At 42.0% G+C, this 10,529-nt stretch overlaps 1 non-coding gene across 1 annotated transcript; it reads left to right on the top strand.

The window, feature by feature from the left end:
* The first annotated feature begins 2,638 nt into the window (after positions 1 to 2,638).
* Positions 2,639 to 2,754, top strand: LOC118153223 (U5 spliceosomal RNA). The gene has a single exon (XR_004742481.3). It is a non-coding gene; the product is annotated as a U5 spliceosomal RNA (small nuclear RNA).
* The last annotated feature ends 7,775 nt before the right edge of the window (positions 2,755 to 10,529 follow it).

The following is a 10,529-nucleotide window of genomic DNA, read 5'->3' as shown; positions in this document are numbered from 1 at the left end:
TAGCGGCTTCCATTGTAAATGAGTGATTTGGCCTAAATCAGTGGTTCTCAAACTTTCTGGCATGCATCAGAATCACCTGGAGCCTTGTTAGAACTGACACAGCTGTGCCCAATGTCCCCTAAGTTTCTGGTTCAATAAATAGGTTCAGGTGGGGCTTGAGAATTTGCCTTCCTAGTAAGTTTGTGTATGGTCTGAGCACCCCATGTTGGGAACTGATGGCCTACAGATCATCTCAAAGGTCTTTTCATGTAAGAAAAATTCTTAATCTTTTTACCTTAATCTTTTCGACAAAGACAAGTTTATACTTTTGTGGTGCTTGGAGTGGGTAGGGCAAGGAGGTGTTTATTTTATTTTATTTTTTGGTGAGACAGTCTCACTCCTTCACCAGTGCAGTGGCACAATCTTGGCTCACTGCAACCTCTGCCTCCTGGGTTCAAGCGATTCTAGTACTTCAGCCTCCTGAGTAGCTGGGATTACAGGCATGTGCTACCACGCTGAGCTAATTTTTGTATTTTTAGTAGAGATGGGGTTTTACCCTGTTGGCTGGGTTGATCTTGAACTCCTGACCTCAAGTGATCTGCCTGTCTCAGCCTTCCAAAGTGCTGGGATTACAGATGTGAACCACTGTGCCTGGCCACAGAGGTGTTTATTAATGAAACCAAGTTGTGTGAGATCTTCCCATGAGAGACACAAGTTATTTGAAGTATTATTTTAATATAGTGTTATGTAGAAAGCCACAAGTTGTTGTAAGCAGAATGTGAGATATTCTATGTATCTGGCAAAAAGAAAATGTGGAAGGACGGTATCATACCTAGTGTGTTACCGGCTTCAAAGTAATGTCTTACCATGGAAACTGATCTCAAAACAAACTTTATTTATGCTGGAGTCAGTGGGAGTTTCCAACAAGAAAAAATAGTTGTGAATCAAAACACTAAGTGAAAAACCGTAAAACAAGAATTTGGCCGGGCACAGTGGCTCATGCTTGTAATCCCAGCACTTTGGGAGGCCGAGGCAGGTGGATCACGAGGTCAAGAGATCGAGACCATCCTGGTCAACATGGTGAAACCCCGTCTCTACTAAAAATACAAAAAATTAGCTGGGTATGGTGGCACGTGCCTGTAATCCCAGCTACTCGGGAGGCTGAGGCAGGAGAATTGCCTGAACCCAGGAGGCGGAGGTTGTGGTGAGCCGAGATCGTGCCATTGCACTCCAGCCTGGGTAACAAGAGCGAAACTCCATCTCAAAAAAAACAACAAAAAAAAAACAACAACAAGAATTTGATGCTACTGCTATCCAAAGAATTCTTCAGGTAAGAATTTTTCAGTTATGTTTTATTGATTGATGTTCTCTCATAGTTAAAAAAGCACAAAGCCATGGTTTTAATCCGCCTTACTCCTTTTTTGACCTTTCATGCAAATATGCTTGGGTTTTTAAAATTACTGCATTGAAGGCAATACTTTAATCATAACAAAGTAAAATGGGGAGTTCAAATGTACAGTCAGTTCTTCATTCCTATTAGGATAGAGTTTGGCTTGTAGCAATCTCTTTTTAGGAATATGTATTGGCTGAGGTTAGCTGTGTATACTAAGAGTTTTAGGGATTACAATTACTTTATGTTATACTATATGGTAACTCAGCTGCTAAGTGGATATACCACTTGCTTATTACACACTGCTTTTTTGTTTTGGGCCATGTTTTTAAACATATATATTCCCAAGAGTTGGAACGCATCTTTTAAAAAGTAAAAATTGTATTTAAGATATGAAAATATGCCCCAATATAGAATAATGTGTTTTACATTTGTTTAATCTAAAAATGACCACACGTCTTATGTAGGCCACTTAACAAGAGGCAACTTTCCTTTTTCTGGTCAAAGTTGAATGCGCTGGTGATCTACTTTTGTCTTAATGAGATATGAGCCTTGTAAAATGTAAATTAATAGAAAAGAAAGAAAATGAGCATACACCTCTCAGGCGCTTTCTGTTGGCTGTATAACAAAGTTAGTGTTTTCACTGACACAGCAGCGGGGGGCATGGGAGGAAGGATCTTGCCGTGAAAACTAACCTGGCTGATCAATTAAAGACCATCTGGAAAACTTGTCTGTGAATAGCTGATGGGTGTCCTGGACACTAAGTGCCTAGCAGGGCACAAGCATTGTCCTCCCAGAAACACAAAGAGGAGCTCTGTAGCCTGAGGTTAATCAGAGCTTTGAGTTAGGACTTCCTCTTTTTTTTTTTATTGCATTTTAGGTTTTGGGGTACATGTGCCGAACATGCAAGACAGTTGCATAGGTACACACATGGCAGTGTGTTTTCCTTCCTTTCTCCCCTTCCCCCACATTTGTCATTTTTCCCCAGGCTATCCCTCCCCAGCTCCCCTCCCGCTGTCCCTCCCCTCTTCCCCCCAATAGACCCCAGTGTTTAGTACTCCCCTCCCTGTGTCCATGTGTTCTCATTTTTCATCACCCGCCTATGAGTGAAAATATGCGGTATTTCATTTTCTGTTCTTGTGTCAGTTTGTTGAGAATGATGTTCTCCAGATTCATCCATGTCCCTACAAACGACACGAACTCATCATTTCTGATTGCTGCATAATATTCCATGGTGTATATGTACCACATTTTCCCAATCCAGTCTGTCATTGATGGTTTTTCTTTAGATCGTATAAATCTTTCGCCTTTTACTAAAGATTTCCGTGAAGGACTTCCTCTTTTATTTTAAGTCAGCTCGATTTGACATGATTCAATGGTTTTGTTTTAGAATTAATTACATCAGAAATTTAAAATGCCTCTCACTGTGGCTGTAATCAAAATGTTGGAGAAGTATTGGCGAGGACGTAGAGAAATTGCACCCCACACACTTGGTTGGTGAAATACAAAATGGTGCAGCTGCTTTTGGAAAACAGCCTGGCGCTTCCTCAAATAGTTCAATATAGAGTTTTCATAGAGTGGGTTGGCAGTTTCACTCCTCTTTTTTTTTTGAGATGGAGTCTTGCACTGTCGCCAGGCTGGAGTGCAGTGGCCCGATTTTGGCTCACTGCAGCCTCTGCCTCCTGGGTTCCAGTGATTCTCCTGCATCAGCCTTCCAAGTAGCTGGGACTACTGTGCCACCACGCCCAGCTAATTTTTATATTTTTTAGTAGAGACGAGGTTTCACCATATTGGTCAGGCTGGTCTTGAACTTCAGACCTTGTGATCTGCCCACCTCGGCCTCCCAAAGTGCTGATATTACAGGCGTGAGCCACCGCGCCCAGCCCAGTTTCACTCCTCTTTCTTCCTGTCTCCCTCTTTCCACATACTTTCAGACCCTTCACACCAGAGCGTAGGCCCCGTGAGAACCAGGTGTGGTCCTGTGCATCACTGTCTATCTCCAACATCTAGAATGAGTTCAGCACACAGCAGTGACTCAACATATTTTTAATTGAATAAATCAATCAGGAAGAGGCATACAGTGAGGTCATCAAGAGCATGGGCTCCGCCGGGCACTGTGGCTCACGCCTGTAATCCCAGCACTTTGGAAGGCCAAAGTGGGCAGATCATCTGAGGTCAGGAGTTCAAGCCAGCCTGGTCAACATGGTGAAACCCCATCTCTATTAAAAATACAAAAATTACCAGGCGTAGTGGCGAATGTCTGTAATCCCAGCTACTCGGGAGGCTGATGCGGGAGAATCGCATGAATCTGGGAGGCCGAGGATGCAGTGAGCTGAGATCCAGCCTGGGTGACACAGAGAGACTCTGTCTTAAAATGTAAAAATGAAAAAAAGAGCATGGGCTCTAGAGTTACCCTGCCTCGATTGCCTTGATACGAATTCTGGCTCAACTTTTAACTGCAGGATCTTGCATTAGTTTACTAGGCCTCTTTGAGCCTCAGTTTGTTCGTCTGTGAAATGGAATGGAAATAACATTTGGATTTTTGAGTAGCAAACACTCAGAAAAAGCTTAATGAAAGTAAAGAAAATTCATTTCAAAAGTGATAATAAGAATTGACTGCATTACCCTTTGTACCATGTAATACGAGATGAATAAGATGTGGCTGGCTACAAGGTTATAAGAAACTTTCACCCTAGTAGGAAACTTTCACCCAAGTAGGAAAGAAATCCATAAAAGCCAAGGAAACAGCCTAGGCTTGTGAAGGACACAGCAAGATGAATGTACAACATTAGAAATCACACATTAGCAAAACTTTAAATGTTCTCAAAAATGAACACAAAGGGAGACATAGTAATTTGGAATAAATTTCTCTCTCAAAAACACTTTGTCACCTGTGAAAATGTTGATTGCTGTATGTTTCAAGTGGTTATGTTTTGGTCATCATGAGAATTTTATTTTATGCCTGCGCAATGTATCTCATTGGAAAACAATACATATCAGTACATTGAACTTAATGTGTTAGAATGAATTCAAAAATACACTGTATTTTTGTCTTCCACTTAGGGAGTATTTTCTCTCCCCTCCCTGGATGGTAGCTTGGGCAGGTCCTGTGGTTATGGCGCTCACTGTTAGTTAATTGCAGTCCTAGTAGGCTGTGATCCTAGCATCTCTACCGGGTTGGCTTCTTCCTCCTAGACTTAAGTTATAGAAAACACAATCCTAAAGAATTCACAGTTAAGAGACTTAACACCATATGGGAAAACAAAATACCGATGAGAGCCTGGGGCTCTGACTTTATATATTGTATTCTTAGATTTACTAACTGTAGCTAGTGACAACCAAATTAGGAAGAGCAGTTGGAACGAAAACATCATATACTTCTGCAGGAGTTGAAAGATCAGTTCTAGTTTGAGAACTGCAAAGCTTCTCAGAAGATTCTGAAATTACACAGCTGTTTTGGAATGTGTGGAAAATGGAATCATTGCATGATTTGCTAGTTAGGGCGCTCCTGATGTGGTGGTCTAACCATAGAGAAGTGTATCACCAACACCCTTAAAAGAGAGGAGACTCCCGTGGGAGGAATGGTTGAAGGCGTGGGAGTAGGGTGTTCTAACTCTCAGAAGATTGATATTAAGAACTTTTGCAAGGAGATCATAGCTACATGTTTACAAATAGTTTTTGATTTTTTTTTTTTTTTTTTTGAGACAGAGCCTTGCTCTGTCCCCCAGGCTGGAGTGCAGTGGTGTGATCTTGGCTCACTGCAACCTCTGCCTCCCAGGTTCAAGCAATTCTCGTGTCTCAGCCTCCTGAGTAGCTGGGATTACAGGGGTGCACTACCATACCCAGCTAATTTTTTATATTCCTTGTAGAGACAGGGTTCCACCATGTTGCCTCCTGAGTTCAGGAGGCTAGTCTCAAACTCCTGAGCTCAGGTGATCCTTCCACCTTGGCCTCCCAAAGTGTTTGGATTACAGGTGTGAGCCACCATCCCCAGCCACCACCAAGTTTTAAAAAAATCCATCGTAGAAAATAGCTAAAGCAAAAATTGACTGTTGTTAAGAAAGTCACTCTAACCATAGGATGTCTAAATAATGGGTTACTGTTGTCATGATCAGAAATATGCATGTGGTGTATGTGTGTTTGTATATGTATATTTGTGTGCATATCTTTCTACAGTCCTAATATTGGGCAAGGAAGCCAAGTATCAATACTCTGCTCTCAACTTAAATAGTGGAGGTGTTTTCACCACTCTTCTGTTAAAACTGGAATGTCAATATTTGACTTCTCTATAAAAGAGGCCTGGCCAGGTGCGGTGGCTCACAACTGTAATCTCAGCACTTTGGGAGGCTGAGGCAGGTGGATCACTAGGTCAGGAGTTCGAGACCAGCCTGACCAACATGGTGAAACCCTGTCTCTACTAAAAATACAAAAACTAGCTGGGCGTGGTGGTGTGTGCCTGTAATCCCAGCTACTCAGGAGGCTGAGGCAGGAAAATCACTTGAACCTGGGAAGCAAAGGTTGCAGTGAGCCGAGATCACACCACTGGGCTGCAGCCAGGGTGACAGAGTGAGACTCTGTCCCAAATAAAAAAGGCGGGGGGCTCATAAGAGGCTTTTCTGTGTAAAGAAAACCTAATTCTGTGCAAATCATTTATACTAAAAAGTCCCTTATACATGTTTTTACATTTAATAAAATGAAAGAATATACTAAATAAAAGTGTTTTTGTTAACATCCATGTTCAACTAATAGTGAGTAATGAGCCATTTCTTGTCATCAGATGCTCTTTCTCTCCTCCTTTCCTAAGATCTCAAATAATTTCGTTTTACTTAATTAAAAAAAAAAAAAACCAGATCCTGTAGTATTTTTTCCCCTTTCTGGTCCTCCACGCATTTGTTCAGTGCTCTCTGGCCTCATCACCCAAAGCTGTTACAGTCTCTTAGGTTCCGGCACGGTCCCCAGAGAGGCAGACCCAAATGCTTGAGATGGAAAAAGTTCAGAGAAATATTTACGTCAGCTCTTTCATGCAGTTAGCCGTTTCTCAGTTCCCCAATCCCTGTGTTTTGCTGCTACCAGGACACAAGGTTGTGTAGCCTTAGCTCTGCCCATGATAACTTCGTTCCAGCATGCACGAATCTCTAGTCCATCGCAGCTCCTGCCCTCCTAACGTGCAGAAAGACAGTTTTGAGTTTCAGCCTTGTTTTCCCGTGTTCTCTTACATTATACCCACGATCTATACAGGGCTTTATTACAAAAACCTCAGCTTCTGCTTTATCTGTGTTTTCTCTTCCTAACTCAGAGTATCTATTTTTCTAATTATTTCCCAAAAGATGTTTTATAATTCTTTTGGACTGCACTCATTGTTTTTTGTCCGCTGTACCAGAATCTAGCACAAGGAAACTTGTGGCTGGGGAAAGAATTTAGTATTTAAAAGCTAAAAGTAAAGAAACAAACATACAAAACAAAGAAGTCTTATTTCACCAACGAGCTTCTTAAATATAGGATTTGCCTACTTTAAAATTCTTAGTGATTATCGCTAAATTTGTTCAGCAGATTTTAATAACATTATAACATAATTTAATAAGCATTCTTTGTCCTCCTTTCCTTTTTTTAACCTATAATTTTAATGAAAATACAAAACATTTTGTTCTGCAATTTTGCAGTGTGTTATTAAATGGGCAAAGGCCCTAACATCTCCTTATATCACAGCTACGGTGCTTGGGCTGCCTGACCCTTGGACTATGTTGTAATGCCTTTGAAATCAGAGCTGGATTTTATTTATTTTTATATTTTCCCCTGGCTTTTAACTTGTCATAAAATTTATTAGGAAAAAAAAAATCTTTCTTACAGCTGCTTTAGTTTTCCCCCTGCTGGAAGATGATTTACAACTAGTAAGGTCATTGTCTGCATATACTCCAAAAAGAAACAAAATTTAATTTGTGCCACAATTAGTTATTTATTTCAATAATACGTAAGATTGGGAAAAACAAGAAATGTAGTATCAAGATGGTCTTTCTAGATCCCTTTGTTCCTAAAAATCGCACAAAGACCCATTTGTTTAAATGTTTTAGTTTGCTGCTGATGTTAAAACACTCATAAATCACTCCTCCAGATGCAGTTATTGTGGGCAAGTATTCAAGACCCGCCGACCTTTCATCTTGTTTACACTGCAGCAGCTCAATAAAAGGGGGAGATAGAAGACACAGAGAAGGAGGAACACACATGCACTCTCACATCTCCCAGACACATTAGCATGGGCTGGGCTGCCTCTGCCACAGGCTTGCAGGCTCAGCTGGGGTTTTATGGCCTTTGCTGGTCTTGCTGGGGACAGGGCACTGATGAGCACGGGTGACAGGAGCACTCAGATGCAGCTCTTTGCTGTTGTTGTCAAAAAAAACAATACAGTTGAGCTCACGTATCTCTAGTGAGCAGCATAATCATCACAGGGACACATGGTCATTAAGCATATATGTTTAATGTTTCATGTAAATTGCTGTAATTAATATCATTGTAAACACACACACATATACACACGTTCTTGCTTTGGTGTATTTGTAACCAGTCTGGAATGTTCCCTGTGGAATTTACCATTCCTCTCTGTCACTGTCATCACCACCAGTACCATCTCCCCCATGTCTCATGATCTAGTTGCATTTGCTCAAGGAGGATTTGGGATCCCCTTGCCTTCTGCTGCATGCCCAAGCCTAAATTCCACCCATGCACTCCTCCCACGGCCCATCTCCCCCATTGTCCCGCACTGCCCTGGCCACGGGAGCCCTTACACTGTGCTCTGGCCCCCAGAACCACAGGGTGGAAGACTGCTGGCTGCAGAACTTCAAAGTGTTGGGCTGTGGAGCTCAACACTGTGTAGGTAAGAGGATAACAATTCAGTGGTGGAAAAGGGAAGGGAAGTCAAATTTCAGGGACTGTCCTACAGGAATAAGAGGATCCATGGAAATAGAGGGCTGGCTCCTGCATCCTTGAGCGGTGATCAGATGTTGAAGAAGAGAAATGAGGAAGAAAGGAGAGAGCCTGGCAAAGCCCAGAATAACCCTCTGGCCCTGGTATTATGCCCACCTACCCACCCACCCACCCACACATAGCCACTGGGCTTCTCACCTGGTTTCCTTTCAGGACATACAGGATGTCAGGGGCATTCCTGACACCCTCTCCTAGTATGGTGTCTGCCTCACAAAAATATTCTACATGGATATAAATGTTAGGGGGTTCATAATTTTCCAGTTTTCTCTGGAGCTGTATAATTTACAAAAAGTATTTTCGGCTGGGCGCAGTGGCTCACGCCTGTAATCCCAGCACTTTGGGATCGTGATCCCAGGCTGATCGCGAGGTCAGGAGATTGAGACCATCCTGGCCAACATGGTGAAATCTCGTCTCTACTAAAAATACGAAAATTAGCCGGGTGTGTGGTGCATGCCTGTAATCCCAGCTACTCGGGATGCTGAGGCAGGAGAATTGCTTAAACCAGGGAGTCAGAGGTTGCAGTGAGTTGAGATCACACCATCGCACCCCAGCCTGGATGACAGAGTGAGACTCCGTCTAAAAAAAAAAAAGAGTTTTCATTTAATCCTAATAACCCAGTGTGGTAGGCAGATGATCATTCCCATCTTATAGATGAGTAAATTGAGCCTCAGAGGAGATGTGGCATGGCTTAGGTCCTGCTGACAGCCAGTGGTTAAGTCAGGACCTGACTCAGGTCAAGAAAGCAGAAACTGCTGGGGGTTGGGAAGGCAGTGAATTCACAGATAGACACAGGGTGGGTGGGGGAAGGAGGGGCTGCTGAAAGAGAGGGGAAAGGGAAGGGAAGATGGGAAATCCCCAAGACAAACTTGCGTCCTTCCCCATTTTGTTGCGTTAAACAGTGTATCTCCATCTCTGTGCAGTCAGCTAAAAGCTTTGCCCAAAAGTAATTTGGGCTGTTTGAGGGACTGCTTTTTCATCTCAGCAAGAATTATCAGCTGCAAATTTTAAAACCTGAAACAAATCTCTCGTATTTTTGGAAATCCTTTCCTTTGGTTTTCATTCTAGTCATATCATCAATTTCTGTTTATTGATTCATTAATTTGAAGGGACCATGAAAATCTTTCCGTGCACTGACATCTGGAATCCAATGTTGCTTCTCTGGAAAATCTTGGAAGACCCTCTTTCTCTTGGAATAGCTGAGTTGTGTTGTTTTTATAGGAACATCATCTATAAAATATTCTAAATTAAATCATTAAATATTAGACTGCTTTTCTGCGAATCTTGCTCTTTTCTAATTTTAAAATTAAAAAAAGGTCATTTAAAAATTGGATAGGCCGGGTGCAGTAGCTCACTCCTGTAATCCCAGCACTTTGGGAGGCCGAGGCAGGTGGATCACCTGAGGTCAGGAGTTTGAGACCAGCCTGACCAACACGGTGAAACCCCGTCTCTAGTAAAAACACAAAAAATTAGCCAGGTGTGGTGGCAGGTGGCTGTAATCCCAGCTACTTGGAAGGCTGGGGCAGGAGAATTACTTGAACCTGGGGGGCGGAGGTTGTAGTGAGCCAAGATCATGCCATTGTACTCCAGCCTGGGTGACAAGAGCAGGACTCTGTCTCAATAAATAAACAAAAATAAAAATAGGATAAAACAATCTGTTATTTTTAGATAATAAAAGATTCTTGCCCTGCTCTTAGCAGTTAGAGAACAGTTGTTCTTGTTTGGGGCTTTTTTCTTGCTTCTTGCTCTTGCGTTGTGACTGCCCTGTTCAGCTCATCCTTCTGTAGTAGGGCCAAGATTATGCTATTTATAATGTCTAAGTCACCACATCAGTGGTCCTCCAAAGAGCTTTTATGTGGGTTTATGTGAGTGGGTTCAATATTTACCCATAATAGAAATTAAAACTGAGAGAATGGTGAACTATTTATTTACAATTCATTTCCAATAGCAGTAATAATGCCAACTGAAATAACATATTTTAAAAATAAAAGTTACTGTGCCATACAAAAAGAATGTATGAGAGGAATGGCATTGTTTTGCACATTTGCAAATGTCTTCTGTCTGGCTTAATGGAAACTGCTGAATTCTCATATCTGTTTCGGCATTCACTCTGGTGCAACATCACACATCATGTAGCCTCTGGAAAATTCCACTGCAAAAAAGACAAATACCATCTTAGTATTAT

Source organism: Callithrix jacchus, chromosome 4, assembly GCF_049354715.1.
Source record: "Callithrix jacchus isolate 240 chromosome 4, calJac240_pri, whole genome shotgun sequence".
In the NCBI taxonomy this organism is placed as follows: domain Eukaryota; kingdom Metazoa; phylum Chordata; class Mammalia; order Primates; family Cebidae; genus Callithrix; species Callithrix jacchus.
Note: the sequence above shows the minus strand (reverse complement) of the source record. Positions and strands in the feature narration are given on the sequence as shown.